Consider the following 18757-nt stretch of genomic DNA (forward strand, 5'->3'; position numbering starts at 1 on the left):
TAGAAGGTGGTGAGATAGCCATTTGTTCTGACGGTGCGTCGTCCATAGGCGAGACAGATTCTTTGTATTAGCTACAAGATGGCGTGCTTGGGGGCTGTTTCGATGGCAGCAGTATTCCGGACCCCTCTGAGCCGCCGAATCGAGCCGGAGTCTTCATGGCTGGCACTCAACCTGGGCAGAATTCTATGGCTGTGGCAGCAATAACCACCGGGGCGGCAGCAGCCAGGTCAGGAGACCCCGCACGCCCCCCGGCTCAGGTACTAATGGACCTCATGGATAAGATGATGGCTCTGTTGACTGCTGTGGTTGAGCCGGCTGATAAGGCTCAGCATGACGCGGGGCTGGCATGACTACGTGAAGAGGTGGCACAAGCCAAGGAAAATTTAGCAGCAGAAGATGTCAGGATGGATGCGGAGCAGGCGGCTTTGGATGCTCGTGCTCGGCAGCTTCAAGCGGAGACTTTCCGGCTCTCGGTGGATCTGAACGCGTCAAACGAGGTCATGAGGAGAAGACGCCAGAAAACTCAGTCACGTCTGCCTCTGACTTATGATCCTAGGAACCTTTTCCACACACCCGGGGCCGGTCCCAGCAACTCGCCGGAGGCAAACCAGATCACAACACCCGGGACAGGGGCGCCGGTTCAGCCGAGGACCATGGAACCACCCCGTGTGAATACTGCTCCACCTCATTACACGCCAGTACCACCGGGTCACTTCTCTAACCCTTTGGAGAATTTAATTGCTGCGTCGGCTCGTCTGGCGGCTCTCCCAATGGAAGGCGAGTCTCCAACGGCGATCGAAACACGAAGGGTCAGAGAACTTCTTCAAACAGCCCTGGCACAGCAGGATGCGTACTCTTATAGTCGAGATAGAATCCATTCAACCCCTCGCCCAAGCCGGAGCCCAAGCTATAGCAGGCATATGGACTCAGCGGCTATGTCAAGCAATGCCCAACGCCGTAACCAACCGCACAGGCATGACCCAGTGCAGGATGGAGCCTTTAACTTGGTAGATCAGGAGAGGATCCATCAGGAGGCTGAGCGGGCGGTTCAACTGGCAGCTGAGCAGGCGGCTCATCGGGCTTTTCTGGTTTATCTGGCAACCTCTGTTGAGGCAGGAGTGGCCGCAAGGACAGGAGGTGTCCCTTGCCTGGTGTCGGATCTACGTAATGAGCGCTTGCCAAAAGATTTTAAGGGGCCTCGTAAGGTGCCTAATTACACGGCCAACTTGCAGCCTGGGGCATGGATTGAAAGTTATGAGATGGCGATGGAGCTATTGGAGGTCAACGATGCAGCAATGGCTAAATATTTCACTATGATGTTGGATGGAACAACTCGCACTTGGTTGAAAGGGTTGCCACCCAACTCCATCAGCTCATGGGTGGAGTTAAAAGCCTGGTTCATTCAGAACTTCAAGGACACATGTAAGAAACCTATGTCAATCGTGGACTTGACTAACTATAAGCAAGAGGAAGGTGAGTCCACGACCCATTGGGTGCGCCGGGTCAAGGAGATAATACATTCATCTGATAAGATGGATGTCGGCTCTATGGTCTTAATGTTGGAGAAAAATTGCCATTTTGAACCTCTGAAGCAGAAGCTGGGGCGGCTCAAGCGTGATTGTCATGGCATGGGCCAGTTGATGGCGGCTATGGTCAAATATGCTGATTCAGATAGTACCAAGGATCCCGCGTCCGATGAAGAGAAAGCAGGGAAGGGAAAAAAGAACAGCAATGGCAAGGGTCACCAGCATAACCCGGTGAATCAAGGAGGTAATAAACGTAAGGCTGACGAGTTTGTGGCTAACGCCAGTACACAGGGCAACAACCAACGGCGCAAGGGGAGGCCACCTCCTCGGTCAGGTGGGCCAGGTCCCACCCTTGAGCAACTACTGAATGAACCCTGTCCAAGACACGACACACGGGAGAAGCCAGCTACCCATATGTGAAAGGACTGTACGATCATGAAGGCGTTTAAAAATTCCAACATGTTCGATGGTAACCACAAACCTGGCGGCTGTTCAGGCGGTGGCGGCTTTCATGGCCCGGGCGCCGGTTCAGGCGGAGGCGGTTTTCACGGCCAGGGCCATCCGGGTAACCAAGGTGGTTATAATCCGCAATCCGGCCAAAGTAATCAGCAGCAACAGCAGCAACAGTCCGGGTATCAGAGCAACCCAGAACAGCTGAACAGTGGGCAGTACCATGTATTTACCGCTAGTTTGTCCAAAAGGGACCAGAAACTTCATAAGAGGGCTATAAACGCTGTTGAGCTGGTGGTTCCACGTTATTTGAGATGGTCAGAACAGCCTATTGTGTGGAGTAGGGAGGATCACCCTCCTCGGGTTGATAATCCGGGTCACTTGGCTTTGGTGGTGGCGCCTCAGGTTGGTGGATATAAGTTTACTAAGGTGCTCATGGACGGAGGTAGTAGCATCAACATCCTCTATTATGAGACGTTTCATCGCATGGGGTTGACTGATAAGAGTCTTAAACAATGCAACATTGTTTTTCATGGTGTTGTACCTGGTAAGTCGGCATACCCAGTTGGTAAGATTGAGCTGGAAGTAGCCTTAGGGGATGAATACGATTCTAGGGCTGAGAAGTTAACTTTTGAAGTGGTTAAGATCAAAAGCCCATATCATGCCCTGTTTGGATGGCCGGCTTATGCCAAGTTCATGGCTCGACCGTGTTATGTATATCTGCAGCTCAAGATGCCGGGTTATAAAGGCACCAACACAGTACATGGAAGCCGGAAAATAGCCCTAGAATGTGAAGAAGGTGATGCTGCCTATGTTGAGTCTATTTGTGCAACAGAGGAATTAAAGTTTTATAAAGATAAATGTTGACCCGGCAGACATGACGTCTTTGAAGAAGCCAACCGCGGAGCATGAACCGGTGTTGAAATTCAAATCAGCCGATGACACCAAGATGGTTGATTTTGTGCCTGGCAACTCATCCAAACAGTTCATTATCAGTGCTAACATGGATCCAAAATAGGAAAGCACGGTCGTCGAGTTCATCCGTGAGAACCGGGACATCTTTGCATGGAAGCCTTCTGACATGCCGGGTGTCCCAAGAGAACTTGCTGAGCACACTCTCAATATTGATCCGAAATTTAAGCCGGTCAGGCAGTTTCTTCGACGGTTTAACGAGGAAAGGCGCAAGGCGATTGGAGAAGAAGTGGCCCGGCTCTTAGCGGCTGGGTTCATTGTTGAAGTTTTTCACCTAGAGTGGTTGGCTAACCCAGTGCTTGTACTAAAAAAGAACGGCACCTGGCGTATGTGTGTGGATTACACCGATTTAAACAAGGCTTGTCCGGCTGACCCATTTGCTCTCCCTCGTATTGATCAGATTATTGATGCAATGGCGGGTTGCGAGCATTTGAGTTTTTTGGATGCCTATTCGAGCTATCATCAGATCAAGATGGCTGTTAAGGACCAGGAGAAGACAGCTTTCATCACTCCGTTTGGAGCCTTCTGCTATGCGTCTATGCCTTCTGGGCTTAAGAGTGCCTAGGCAACTTATCAACGATGTGTGCAGAATTGCCTTCACAATCAGATTGGGCGTAATGTTCATGCTTATGTGGATGATATAGTGGTGAAATCCAGAGAGATGGATGATATGTCTCCAATGTATCTATAATTTTTGATTGCTCCATGCTACTTTATCTACTGTTTTGGACTATATTGGGCTTTATTTTCCACTTTTAGATTATTTTTGGGACTAACCTATTAACCAGAGGCCCAGCCCAGAATTGCTGTTTTTTTGCCTATTTCAGTATTTCGAGGAAACAGAATATCAAACGGAGTCCAAACGGAATGAAACCTTCGGGAACATGATCTTCTCACCGAACGTGATCCAGGAGACTTGGACCCTACTCCAAGAAGTTTCCTGGGAGGTCACGAGGGTGGAGGGCGCGCCCCCCTGGGCGCGCCCCCTGCCTCGTGGGGCCCTCATGGCCCCCCTGACATACTTCTTCCGCCTATATATCTCCATATACCCTAAAAACATCCGGGAGCACAATAGATCGGGAGTTTCGCCGCCAGAAGCCTCCGTAGCCACCGAAAGCCAATCTAGACCCGTTCCGGCACCCTGCCAGAGGGGGCAATCCCTCTCCGGTGTCCATCTTCATCATCCCGGTGCTCTCCATGACGAGGAGGGAGTAGTTCTCCCTCGGGGCTGAGGGTATGTACCAGTAGCTATGTGTTTGATCTCTCTCTCTCTCGTGTTCTTGAGATGATACAATCTTGATGTATCGCGAGCTTTGCTATTATATTTGGATCCTATGATGTTTCTCCCCCCTCTACTCTCTTGTAATGAATTGAGTTTCCCCTTTGAAGTTATCTTATCGGATTGAGTCTTTAAAGATTTGAGAACACTTGATGTATGTCTTGCCGTGGATATCTGTGGTGACAATGGGATATCATGTGATTCACTTGATGTATGTTTTGGTGATCAACTTGCGGGTTCCACCCATGAACCTATGCATAGGGGTTGGCACACGTTTTCGTCGTGATTCTCCGGTAGAACTTTGGGGCACTCTTTGAGGTCCTTTGTGTTGGTTGAATAGATGAATCTGAGATTGTGTGACGCATATCGTATAATCATACCCACGGATACTTGAGGTGACATTGGAGTATCTAGGTGACATTAGGGTTTTGGTTGATGTGTGTCTTAAGGTGTTATTCTAGTACGAACTCTAGGGCTGTTTGTGACACTTATATGAATAGCCCAACGGATTGATTGGAAAGAATAACTTTGAGGTGGTTTCGTACCCTACCATTATCTCTTCGTTCGTTCTCCGCTATTAGTGACTTTGGAGTGACTCTTTGTTGCATGTTGAGGGATAGTTATGTGATCCAATTATGTTAGTATTGTTGAGGGAACTTGCACTAGCGAACGTATGAACCCTAGGCCTTATTTCCACACATTGCAATACCGTTTACGCTCATTTTATCATTAGTTACCTTGCTGTTTTTATATTTTCAGATTACAAATACCTTTATCTACTATCCATATTGCACTTGTATCACCATCTCTTCGCCGAACTAGTGCACCTATACAATTTACCATTGTATTGGGTGTGTTGGGGACACAAGAGACTCTTTGTTATTTGGTTGCAGGGTTTCTTGAGAGAGACCATCTTCATCCTACGCCTCCTACGGATTGATAAACCTTAGGTCATCCACTTGAGGGAAATTTGCTACTGTCCTACAAACCTCTGCACTTGGAGGCCCAACAATGTCTACAAGAAGAAGGTTGTGTAGTAGACATCAAGCTCTTTTCTGGCACCATTGCCGGGGAGGTGAGTGCTTGAAGGTATATCTTTAGATCTTGCAATCGAGTCTTTTAGTTTCTTGTTTTATCACTAGTTTAGTTTATAAAAGAAAACTGTAAAAAATGGAATTGAGTTTGTCTCATATGCTTCACCTTTTTAATATCTTTCGTGAGTATGATGGAAAGGATAATTGTGCTCAAGTGCTAGAAGAAGAAATCTATAAAATGTTTGGCACTAAATCTTTGAATGATGAGCATGATTGCAATGTTGTTAGTATGAATTCTTTGAATATCTATGATACTAATGATGATTGCACTAGTTATGATGAAAATGTCTCCTATAAACATGTCAATTTTTGTGGAGTGCATTGGGTTTGCAAGTACACACCAAATAGGGAAGATAGATATTGCAAGAGGCATAAGTACTTAGAAACTATATTGTTGCAAGAAGAGCTAGATGAATGTGCTGAAAGATTCAATATTTTTCGTGCCCCTTGTGAACTTTGTAATGAACATGGTCATTTAAAGCTGCAATGCTATTTGTTTCATGATCAAGTCGTGTCCAAACATTGTGATAATTTGATTACCCTTGAGCATCATAAAGAGATTAGCCTTCTTTTGGGTTATGAAGAAATGAAACGTATAACTAAGAGTATTCCAAAGTTTAATCTTGATAGAGTTCTTGATTTTGATCTAGAGAATATTTATATGTATTGTGCGGTGAATTGCATTGAAAATCCTTATATTTCCAATTACATAAAGAAAATAAAACAAATAGAGGATGAAGAGAATACTAATGAAAGGGAAGAGACTTCCCAATATCCTCCTATTATTTCTTATGATGAATCAGGTAAAGAGGAGGAGCCTCCTATTCAACTAATCTCATTAATAAGGAGCTCCAAAAAGAGGATTGAACCCACACATGATGTGGTGAAGAAGAATAAAAGAAAAAGGAAGAGAGGTAAAAAGATATCTCCCCCAAATAGTGCTGCTCCAATTAATATTGTGCCTCATGAAACTATAATTGTGGAAGATAATGATATTTCTGATGATCTTGAAAATCTTTTTGGCACTTGCTTGGAAGAATATGATAATTGCTATACTATTGGTGCTATCCATACTATTAATTATGAGAATGATTATGCTTATGATATGAAGAGGCCCAAGCTTGGGGATGCTATGTTTGATGAAGATGATGTTTTTGAGAATATATTTGCTGCAATTAATGTTTGTCCCAAGCTTGCGGAAGCTATGATTAATGAAGATGATATTTTTAGTCTCCCGAGTTTTGATATGCAAGTTTATAATGATGATAGCATGCCTCCAACTTATGATGATTATTATGATGATACTTATGCTATAAAAAGTAGTGATTATATTTATAAAACTTGTCATGATTATGAATACCCCTTCTCTGAACATTACTATTTTAATGTGGAAACAATTTATAGTATTCAAGTCTCTTATGATACTCCCACTATTCCGACTGAGAAGAAATTTGCTTATGTGGAGAGTAGTAAATTTTATATGCTTGTAGATCATGAAAAGAATGCTTTAGGTGCTGGTTATATTGTTGAATTCATTCATGATGCTAGTGGAAATTATTATTAGGGAGGAACATATGCTTGTCGGAATTGCAATAATATCAAGTTTCCTCTCTATGTGCTTAAAGTTTTGAAGTTATGCTTGTTTTACCTTCCTATGCAAGTTGATTCTTGTTCCCACAAGTTGTTTGCTCACAAAATCCCTATGCATAGGAAGTATGTTAGACTTAAATGTGCTAGTCATATTCTTTATGATGCTCTCTTTATATTACAATTCTTATCTTTTATGTGAGCATCGTTGAAATCATCATGCCTAGCTAGGGGCGTTAAACGATAGCGCTTGTTGGGAGGCAACCCAACTTTATTTTTGTTCCTTGCCTTTTTCTCCAGTTTAGTAATAAATAATTCATCTAGCCTCTGTTTATATGTGGTTTTATGCTTTTAATTAGTGTTTGTGCCAAGTAGAACCGTTGGGAAGACTCGGGGAAAGTCTTTAAGATCATGCTGTAAAAAACAGAAACTTTAGCACTCATGAGAATTGCTGCCATTTTTATTTGGAGAGTGATATTTAGTTAATTATTTTTGCAGATGATTAATAGATAAATTACTCAGGTCCAGAAATTTATTTGAGAATTTTATGAGTTCCATAAGTATACGTTTGATCCAGATTACTACAGACTGTTCTGTTTTTGATAGATTCTGTTTTTCATGTGTTGTTTACTTATTTTGATGAATCTATGGCTAGTAAAATAGTTTATAAACCATAGAGAAGTTGGAATACAGTAGGTTTAACACCAATATAAATAAAGAATGAGTTCATTACAGTACCTTGAAGTGGTGATTTATTTTCTTATACTAACGGCGCTTACGAGTTTTCTGTTAAGTTTTGTGTTGTGAAGTTTTCAAGTTTTGGGCAAAGATTCGATGGACTATGGAATAAGGAGTGGAAAGAGCCTAAGATTGGGGATTCCCAAGTCACCCCAAGGTAATATTCAAGGACAACCAAGAGCCTAAGCTTGGGGATGCCCCGGAAGGCATCCCCTCTTTCGTCCACTTCCATCGGTAATTTACTTGGAGCTATATTTTTATTCACCACATGATATGTGTTTTGCTTGGAGCATCTTGTATTATTTGTGTCTTTGCTTGTTAGTCTACCACAATCATCCTTGCTGTACACACCTTTTGAGAGAGCCATGTATGAATTGAAATTTTTTAGAATACTCTATGTGCTTCACTTATATCTTTTGAGCTTGATAGTTTACTCTATGTGCTTCACTTATATCTTTTTGAGCGTGATAATTTTTGCTCTAGTGCTTCACTTAGATCTTTTAGAGCACAGTGGTGGATTGTTTTAAAGAAACTTGATCTCTCATGCTTCACTTAGATTATTTGAGAGTCGTTAATAGCATGGTAATTTGCTTAATGTTAATATACTTGGTATTCAAGATATGTGAAACTTTCTTTTTAGTGGGTTGAATACTAAGATAAGTTTGAAGCTTGATAATTGTTTTGAGATATGGAGGTGATAATATCATAGTCATGCTAGTTGAGTAGTTGTGAATTTGAGAAATACTTGTGTTGAAGTTAGCAAGTCCCGTAGCATGCACGTATGGTTAAAGTTGTGTAACAAATTTGAAACATGAAGTGTACCTGGCTTGTGCATCCTTATGAGTGGCGGTCGGGGACGAGCGATGGTCTTTTCCTACCAATCTATCCCCCTAGGAGCATGCGCGTAGTACTTGATTTTTGATGACTTCTAAATTTTTTCAATAAGTATATGAGTTCTTTTGACTAATGTTGAGTCCATGGATTATACGCACTTTTACCTTTCCGCCATTTGCTAGCCTCTTCGGTACCGTGCATTTCCCTTTCTCACATTTGAGAGTTGGTGCAAACTTCGCCGGTGCATCCAAACCCCGTGATATGATACACTCTTTCACACATAAACCTCCCTATATCTTCCTCAAAACAGCCACCATACCTACCTATCATGGCATTTCCATAGCCATTCCGAGATATATTGCCATGCAACTTCCACCACCACCATCATCATCATCATCATCATCATCATGACATGCTTTACTTTTGTCATATTGCCATTGCATGATCTTGTAGTTGACATCGTATTTGTGGCAAAGCCACCATGCATTATTTTTCATACATGTCACTCTTGATTCATTGCACCATCCCGGTACACCGCCGGAGGCATTCATATAGAGTCATATCTTGTTCTAGTATCGAGTTGTAATCATTATGTTGTAATCAATAAAAGTGTGATGATCATCATTATTAGAGCATTTCCCAATCAAAAAAAGAGAGAAACGCCAAAAAGACAAAAAGAAAGGCCCAAAAAAAGAGAAAATAAAAAGGGCAATGCTACTATCTCTTTTTCCACACTTGTGCTTCAAAGTAGCACCATGATTTTCATATAGTGAGTCTCATAAGTTTTCTTGTTCATACTAGTGGGAATTTTTCATTATAGAACTTGGCTTGTATATTCCAACGATGGGCTTCCTCAAAATGCCCTAGGTCTTCATGAGCAAGCAAGTTGGATGCACACCCACTAGTTTTCTTTTGTTGAGCATTCTTAGCTCTAGTGCATCCGTTGCATGGCAATCCCTACTCCTTGCATTAACATCAATTGATGGGCATCTCCATAGCTCATTGATTAGCCTCGTTGATGTGTGACTTTCTCCTTTTTTTGTCTTCTCCACACAATCCCCATCATCATATTCTATACCACCCATAGTGCTATGTCCATGGCTCGTGCTCATGTATTGCGTGAAGGTTGAAAAAGTTTGAGATTATTTGAGTATGAAACAATTGCTTGGCTTGTCATCGGGGGTATAGAAGTTGGGAACATCTTTATGTGACAAAAATGAAGCATAGCCTAACTATATGATTTTGTAGGGATGAACTTCCTTTGGCCATGTTATTTTGAGATGACATAATTGTTTGATTAGTATGCTTGAAGTACTATCATTTTTATGTCAATGTGAAATTTTGTCTTGAACCTTTCGGATCTGAATATTCATACCATGATTAAGAAGATTTACATTGAAATTATGCCAAAGTATCACTCCGCATCAAAAATTCTCTTTTTAGCATTTACCTACTCGAGGACGAGCAGGAATTAAGCTTGGGGATGCCTGATACGTCTCCAACGTATCTATAATTTTTAATTGCTCCACGCTACTTTATCTACTATTTTGGACTATATTGGGCTTTATTTTCCACTTTTATATTATTTTTGGGACTAACCTATTAACCGGAGGCCCAGCCCAGAATTGCTGTTTTTTGCCTATTTCAGTATTTCGAGGAAACAGAATATCAAACGGAGTCCAAACGGAATGAAACCTTCGGGAACGTGATCTTCTCACGGAACGTGATCCAGGAGACTTGGACCCTACTCCAAGAAGTTTCCGGGGAGGTCACGAGGGTGGAGGGCGCACCCCCCTAGGCGCGCCCCCTGCCTCGTGGGGCCCTCATGGCCCCCCTGACGTACTTCTTCCGCCTATATATCTCCATATACCCTAAAAACATCCGGGAGCACAATAGATCGGGAGTTCCGCCGCCAGAAGCCTCCGTAGCCACCGAAAGCCAATCTAGACCCGTTCCGGCAGCCTGCCAGAGGGGGCAATCCCTCTTCGGTGTCCATCTTCATCATCCTGGTGCTCTCCATGACGAGGAGGGAGTAGTTCTCCCTCGGGGCTGAGGGTATGTACCAGTAGCTATGTGTTTGATCTCTCTCTCTCTCGTGTTCTTGAGATGATACAATCTTGATGTATCGCGAGCTTTGCTATTATATTTGGATCCTATGATGTTTCTCCCCCCTCTACTCTCTTGTAATGAATTGAGTTTCCCCTTTGAAGTTATCTTATCGGATTGAGTCTTTAAAGATTTGATAACACTTGATGTATGTCTTGCCATGGATATCTATGGTGACAATGGGATATCACGTGATTCACTTGATGTATGTTTTGGTGATCAACTTGCGGGTTCCACCCATGAACCTATGCATAGGGGTTGGCACACGTTTTCGTCGTGATTCTCCGGTAGAACTTTGGGGCACTCTTTGAGGTCCTTTATGTTGGTTGAATAGATGAATCTGAGATTGTGTGACGCATATCGTATAATCATACCCACGGATACTTGAGGTGACATTGGAGTATCTAGGTGACATTAGGGTTTTGGTTGATGTGTGTCTTAAGGTGTTATTCTAGTACGAACTCTAGGGCTGTTTGTGACACTTATAGGAATAGCCCAACGGATTGATTGGAAAGAATAACTTTGAGGTGGTTTCGTACCCTACCATAATCTCTTTGTTCGTTCTCCGCTTTTAGTGACTTTGGTGTGACTCTTTGTTGCATGTTGAGGGATAGTTATGTGATCCAATTATGTTAGTATTGTTGAGGGAACTTGCACTAGCGAAAGTATGAACCGTAGGCCTTATTTCCACACATTGCAATACCGTTTACGCTCACTTTTATCATGAGTTACCTTGCTGTTTTTATATTTTCAGATTACAAATACCTTTATCTACTATCCATATTGCACTTGTATCACCATCTCTTCGCCGAACTAGTGCACCTATACAATTTACCATTGTATTGGGTGTGTTGGGGACACAAGAGACTCTTTGTTATTTGGTTGCAGGGTTGCTTGAGAGAGACCATCTTCATCCTACGCCTCCTACGGATTGATAAACCTTAGGTCATCCACTTGAGGGAAATTTGCTACTGTCCTACAAACCTCTGCACTTGGAGGCCCAACAACGTCTACAAGAAGAAGGTTGTGTAGTAGACATCAATGGAAACCTTGGTAACTGATCTGAAGGAGACCTTTGATAACCTCCAGGTCTACAAAATGATGCTTAACCCGGCCAAGTGTGTTTTTGGAGTCCCAGCTAGCAAAATCTTGGGTTTTTTGGTGTCTAACAAAGGCATTGAGGCTAACTCGGAGAAAATTAAGGCAATCACATCTTTGGCTAAACCTGCGTGCATCAATGATGTTCAACGACTGGTGGGCCGTGTTGCAGCTCTAAGCCGGTTTATAAGCTGGTTAGGTGAGAAGGCTATGCTATTGTATCAAATGATGAAAAAAGCAGATGACTTTGTCTAGAGTGACGCTGCCAACTCTGCCTTTGAGGATCAGAAGAGATAGCTCGTTGAGCCGCTGGTTTTTGCTGCTCCTCTTGAGAAGGAGCCATTGTTGTTATATGTGGCTGCTAACTCACGTGCTGTCAGTGTGGCTATTGTGGTGGAGCGCAAGGAAATTAGCAAGGAACATCCGGTTCAGCGACCAGTTTACTATGTCAGTGAGGTGCTCATTGAATCTAAGCAAAGGTACCCACATTGGCAGAAGCTTGTTTATGGGGTATTCATTGCAAGCCGGAAGCTCAAGCATTACTTTCAGGGTCACCCTATCACTGTGGTTAGCTCCGCTTCGTTAGGAGATATTATTCAAAATAGAGAAGCCACAGGACGAGTCGCCAAGTGGGCCGTTGAACTTGGGTCTCATGGTTTAAAATATGTGCCACGTACTGTGATCAAATCTCAAGCGCTGGTCGATTTCATTAACGATTGGACAAAGTCACAGACACCTGAAGAAAAGCCAGACAACACATATTGGACGGTTCATTTTGATGGGTCCAGACAGTTGGAAGGCTCGGGGGCTGGAGTTGTTTTCACTTCTCCTCGAGGTGACAAGTTTTTTTATGTGTTGCGATTAATGTTTCCTTGTACTAACAACGCATCAGAATATGAAGCCTTGCTCCATGGTCTTCGAATGGCTAAAGAGATGAGTCTGAGCCGGGTACGGTGCCTTGGCGACTCAAATTTGGTGGCTCAGCAGGTGTCAGCACTACAAAAAAAATACACTTCCGTGATGATACGTGTTTGTCATAGTAGGTCACGTTTTTTGTCATGCATGTACATCCATGACTATTTTATGACAGAATCAAGATAGTCATACCTGTGCTGTCGTAGAAGTGTTCCATGACATTACCAAAATTATCATCACGAAAGTGGCCACTTCCATGACGATAAATCGTGCATCACAGAAGTGCTTTCGTCAAGGGTGACCGACACGTGGCATCCACCGTAACGGAACACTGTTAAGCTATCGGGTCGGATTTTGGATCCGATAACCCGTTAACAACCCTGACCAATGGGAAATTTCCACGTGTAAAATTATGATTGGCCGAAGGAAACACGTGTTGCCTCACCTTTGGGACAGATGTCATCCACTCATTGGACAAGAGGCGCCTTTGATAGGTCGACACGTGGCACTGCCCAATAGTGGCCCATTCAGGTGAAAAAGGCCAGCCCAGTAAAAATTAGCAGGCCGACCCATATAAGGCCTACTTGTGTCAGGTCCATTTAAGCCCACGGCCCATACGAGATATGCCAATTCGGCTTGTCAACGGCCCGTTAAAGATTTGACACCATTGCAGCCCATCCTCAGTTCGAGCCCGTTAACAACCCGATATATTTGGGCTCAATATCTGCCCGATGATATTTTAGCCTGTTAACGGCCCATTTAATGGATGCGCCAATTTTCAGGATATACATCTTTTGGCCTTTTAGCGACCCATTTAAATGTTGGGCTAATTTCCGGCCCGGTGTGTCTTTCAGCCTATTGACGGCCCATAAATCTGATGGGCCATTTGTAGTCGGACCTGAGTTTCGGCCTTTTAGCGGCCCATTTAAGTTTTGGGCCAATTTCTGGCCTGGTGTCACTTTCAGCCTGTTGGCGGCCCATAAATCAGTTGGGCCATTTGTAGTCGGACTTGAGTTTTGGCCTTTTAGCGACCCATTTAAGTGTTGGGCCAATTCCCGACCCTGTGTGACTTTCGGGCTGTTAACAGACCATAAATGAGTTGGGCCATTTGTAGTCGGACCTTAGTTTTGGCCTTTTAACGGCCCATGCCCTTCATGGTCCAATACCAGCCCGATTTCTCTTTGGGCCTGCTAAAGGCCCACAACACAGTTGGGCCATTTACAATACGACCTGACTTTCGGCCTCTTAGTGGCCCATGCTCTTCATGGTCCAGTACAAGCCCGCTGTCTCTTTCGGCCTGCTAAAGGCCTACAGTATAGTTGGGCCATATGTAGCCCAAACTTAGTAACGGTCTGTTAACGACCCAGGAGGTAAGAGGGCCGACCATTAACTTTCGGCCTAGTAACGGCCCATTAACTTAATGGGCCCACTAAAGTTTGTTCATGTCTTTAGGCCAAATGAGATAATTTGAGCCCATTACGACAAGCAATTATGCACAGGACCAAAACCGATCAAGCAAAGGTACGGCATACAGGGAATAACGTTGCACATCTAGCATATATTACAAGAAATTACATCCACTGGGCAATCAAAGATTGATGCCAGTGCAAATAAATGAGCAGAACCTAACCATCTACAACGTCACAATTTGTAACCTCAGCACAGATGACGCCCATAAGCATGTGAGCAAGTTCTTCCTGCTTCGCTACACTGTCTCTGAAAACATTAATCAGTTGTTGTGTTGCACGACTCTGCACCTCTGATGCATCCACCATTTCCATCATTGCTTCAGCCATTAATTGGTTCACAAACATACATTTATTCCGTTGCATTCGAGACAGAGGATACTGAACAGATTCAGATGGCGATTTTGACAGGCTTGTATTATTGATAGTGGAGAGTGTCTCGACCACTGCATCATAACATAAATTAGGACGGGAACCAAACTGATTAATCATGAGTTATTGCCATATTACCTAGCCTAGATTTACTAGAAAGAAACAATGGGGTTGCCTTGCTGTTTTCAGAGTTTGTCTTCTTATCTTCAGCAGCCTGCACAAAATTAACACACTAGCATTGCTATCATTGGCCAAGTCAGATAATAGGAAAGCAACATTGACACAACAAACGTTTGGGCAACTAACCTACACCAAATTAACACAATATGGCACAACTATCATCAGCCAGGTAAGGTAATACAAAAGCTACATTGACACAATGAATGAATGGGCAACTAGAGAAGCACTACAATTCAGTAATGTGCGTGATATGAGATAGTACATTCATGCAGCTCAGTATGCAAAACTACCAGGTAGTTTTCCTTACAAAAATTAACATTGGCGCCTTTAACATTTTGCTACAACTAATTTTAGATCAGATAAAGGTTAGATTCACGCTGATTAACAAAATACATGCTGATGTAAAAATATAGTGATATACAACAGGTACTTACATCAGCATTGGAGCACAGAGAATTCCCGCAAGATATTTTCCTCGAATACGATCCCAATGGAGGAAGTCTTGTATTGTTTAACCTTATTTTCTAAAAGAGAGATGGGTAAGAAACATGGAGAAAATATGATCAGAATGCTATAAAATTTCATGATGCGAGGATACGCACACGCTTCTTAGAATGGAGTTGACATTCTTTTGCTGGACTGGAGCGAACTAGTTCTTTGGCCACTGGAATCTGCTTATTATCAGTGGGAGTTGGGTTTCTCTGTGTTGGAGCAGTATCTATGAAAAATGGAGTTGGTTTATTATCTCCTAGCATTTGTATCTTTTCCAAAGACCTAGTTTGTAACCCTTCAGATTCTAACATAGCCGTCTTCCCCTTGCATGCCTTATATAGAAGAATGGTGATTCAGTTATAAAACATGCTACAGCAGAGATGGAATAGGTACTGAAGAATAGAAAGGCATAACATATTGACATGTATTCCCTCCATCCGGAAATAAATGGATGGGTCTAGGCGTATTTCAGTTCTAGATACATCCAGTTTTATCCATTTATGCGACATTTAATCCGAACGGCAGGAGTATGATGTAAGAGCTAGGGATACGACAGGACAACATAGTAAAAAAACGCTGAAAAACCCACTGCAGAACCAAAGTATTCAAACCCACTAGTATGAGATAGTACACTCATGCAGCTAAGGATGCAAAACTACCAGGCAGTTTTCCTTGCAAAAATCAACATTGTGGCCTTTAATCATACATTTTGCTACAACTAAATTTAGATCAGATAAAGGTTGGATTCACGCCGATTAGCAAAATACATGCTGATGTAAAAATATAGTGATATACAATAGGTACTTACATCTACATTGGAGCATAGAGAATTCCTGCAAGAATCTTTCCTCATAAACGATTCCATTGCAGAAATTCTTCTATCTGTTAAGCTTATTTTCTAAAAGAGAGATGGGTAAGAAACATGTAGAAAATATGACCAGCATGCTATAAAATTTCATGATGCAAGGATATGCACACGCTTCTTAGAATTGAGTTGACATCTTTTTGCTGGACTGGAGCGGACTAGTTCTTTGGCCACTGGAATCTACTTATTATCAGTAGGAGTTGGGTTTCTCTGTGCTGGAGCAGTATCTATAAAAACTGGAGTTGGTTTATTATCTCCTGGCATTTGGATCTTTTGCAAAGGCCTTGTTTGTAACCCTTCAGATTCTAACATAGTCATCTTCCCCTTGCATGCCTTGTATAGAAGAATGGTGCTTTAATTATAAAAAATGGGACAGCAGAGAGATGGAATAGGTACTGAAGAATAGAAAGGCATGAAATATTGACATGTATTCCCTCCATCCAGAAAAAAATGGATGGGTCTAGGCGTATTTCAGTTCTAGATACATCCTTTTTTATCCATTTCGGCAACATGTAATCCCGATGGAGGGAGTATGGTGTAAGAGCTAGGGATACGACAGGACAACACAGCAAAAAAACACTAGTTGAATGTAAAACTGTATGCTAGCGGAATACATATAGAAATAACTAAGGCAACATACACGTGTATGATTGGGAAAATAAGATGGCATTGCAATAGAGCACTAGAACAACACTTCAATGTAAAAAAACATGGTATGGTAGACAGATGAAGTACATACTGATGAATAACAATGCATAAGATATTCAGAAGCATGATGTCCAAATTAAGCAGATGGCATTGCGATAGAGTAGAATGGCAGTACTTGAATTTGAAAACATGTTATCATGAATGGAATAGGTACTGAAAAACAGGAAGGCATGACATATTTACATGCATGATCAGCATGCTAAGCACATGGCATTGCAACAGAGTAGATACACTCCAGGACATTATATGCATGTTGTACCCATATCACAGGCCAAGTTAGAGCAAGGACCTTGTGGGGTGAAGAGGATTCATCATCTTTCTGCAAGTCTTCTAAAGAATTGCCTTTACATGTTCCATCATATTGGGTATCATTTACATCAAGTTTATTGGCCTTTACATTGCTCCGTGAGATTCTTGTGGATATATCAGTGTGTGCAATTATATCTGACATGCATGGAAGACAACTAGTAGTTAGATTTATGTAATGAGTGCCTGTAGAAGAGGACATAAATAGTAGGACTGTGGTTAACTAGCAGCAACAGGTCTCATAAACTAAAGGGAGAACACAGATGAAAGCTACAGAATATGTATCGTTTGTACTCAAGATTAACTAGATGGCACACAAAAGTATTAAAGAACAACATAGGTAATACTAGAAGTGGTATAATACTATAATCACCAGCCTGTGGGATAGCATTGGCTGATGGATGATAACTATGGAACATCGTTACCTAAAGAACAAGTATCTTAGATGAACTATGGAACAACGTTAACTCCTGAACAAGACCCGTAAGAGATCAACATGAATATATAGTGAAATGTGATGATCTATTTTCGATGCTTAGATGAATAACAAAGCCATAAATGTTGCACACAAGTAAGATGAGGGTACAACCTATCTGGCTGCCATCTATAGGAGTGAGCATCATGTGCTGACTTGTCGATGGCCCTGCAATTTTGTGGCTGTCCATGTCGGGCACGTGCATTCGATGCAGGGAACTGTTGAGTGGGGACTATAGCTCCCTTCTGGTGTATGCTTCCCTTGTTGGAGCAGCTACGGTGAGTCGGAAGACGGTGTGTCTGAAGATGCAGATAACGCATAATGTTAAGAATGACATATCTCTTTGATATGAAGAAATACACTAAGAGATCAACAACAAGGTACGAGAGTGGTCACACGTCTGTTGACTAAAGACTAAATTGGGGTCACACGATTTTATTTTATTTTGGTACTGTCCGATCTACGCCGGATGGCTGGCCGTCTTGTGCCTCCCGGCTAACACTGTTCGGAATCTTCCCCGAAGAGCCAGCGACCAACGGCAGAGCAGCCTGCCTCCGCCGTCCGTGGCCCCGGCCAAAACCCCGCTCCCCGCCCCACCGCACTACCGTGGTTGCGCCGCCCCCGGGCCAATCCACAAAGACTCCCCGTCATCCAGATCCGGCGGCAGCAACACCTTCAACCCACGCAACTCTAAAAGATAGCCATCTAAGCGCTGCTTCCGCGGCGAACTTGCGGCCCCACACCCTTACGTTAGACACCAGCCAACCGGCAGCCTAGGAGCTCCGCCGCCTCGAGGGGTGCTGCTTCCCATTGGGAATCGATTGGCCCAGAATAAAAATTCAGACAACTGACGCCTAAATAAAGTGATTTGAGATGAGGGTGCGACCTATCTGGTGGCATGGTGAAGTAGGCAGGTCCAGCTGCCGAGTCAGTGACGCCAGCGCGGTTGCGGTGGCGACCGGCGGCAGGGAAAGAGCGATGTCGCGACGGTCGACGGCTACGCAGAAGCAACGCCAGGACTCTGGACGGATCCGAAGTTGGAGCCGCTCCAGCGCCATGAACAACAGCGGGGGTGAATCGGCTCCAGTACGGTTCACGCGGCCGTCATCGAGGCAGCACCGGCAGCACGGAGTAAGAGGCACACGGCCGAGTGCACGACGACAAATGGACAACGTCTCTAGCATTAGGGAGGAGGGCGGCTGTGAAATTGGTGCGGTGGGGGTGCCATGGAGGTGGGGCTGAGGTTTCACGACTTAGGAGAAGGGAGCTTCCCGGGGAGAAGGTGATTTGGTGC

This window comes from Triticum aestivum, chromosome 4A, assembly GCF_018294505.1.
Source record: "Triticum aestivum cultivar Chinese Spring chromosome 4A, IWGSC CS RefSeq v2.1, whole genome shotgun sequence".
Lineage (NCBI taxonomy): Eukaryota > Viridiplantae > Streptophyta > Magnoliopsida > Poales > Poaceae > Triticum > Triticum aestivum.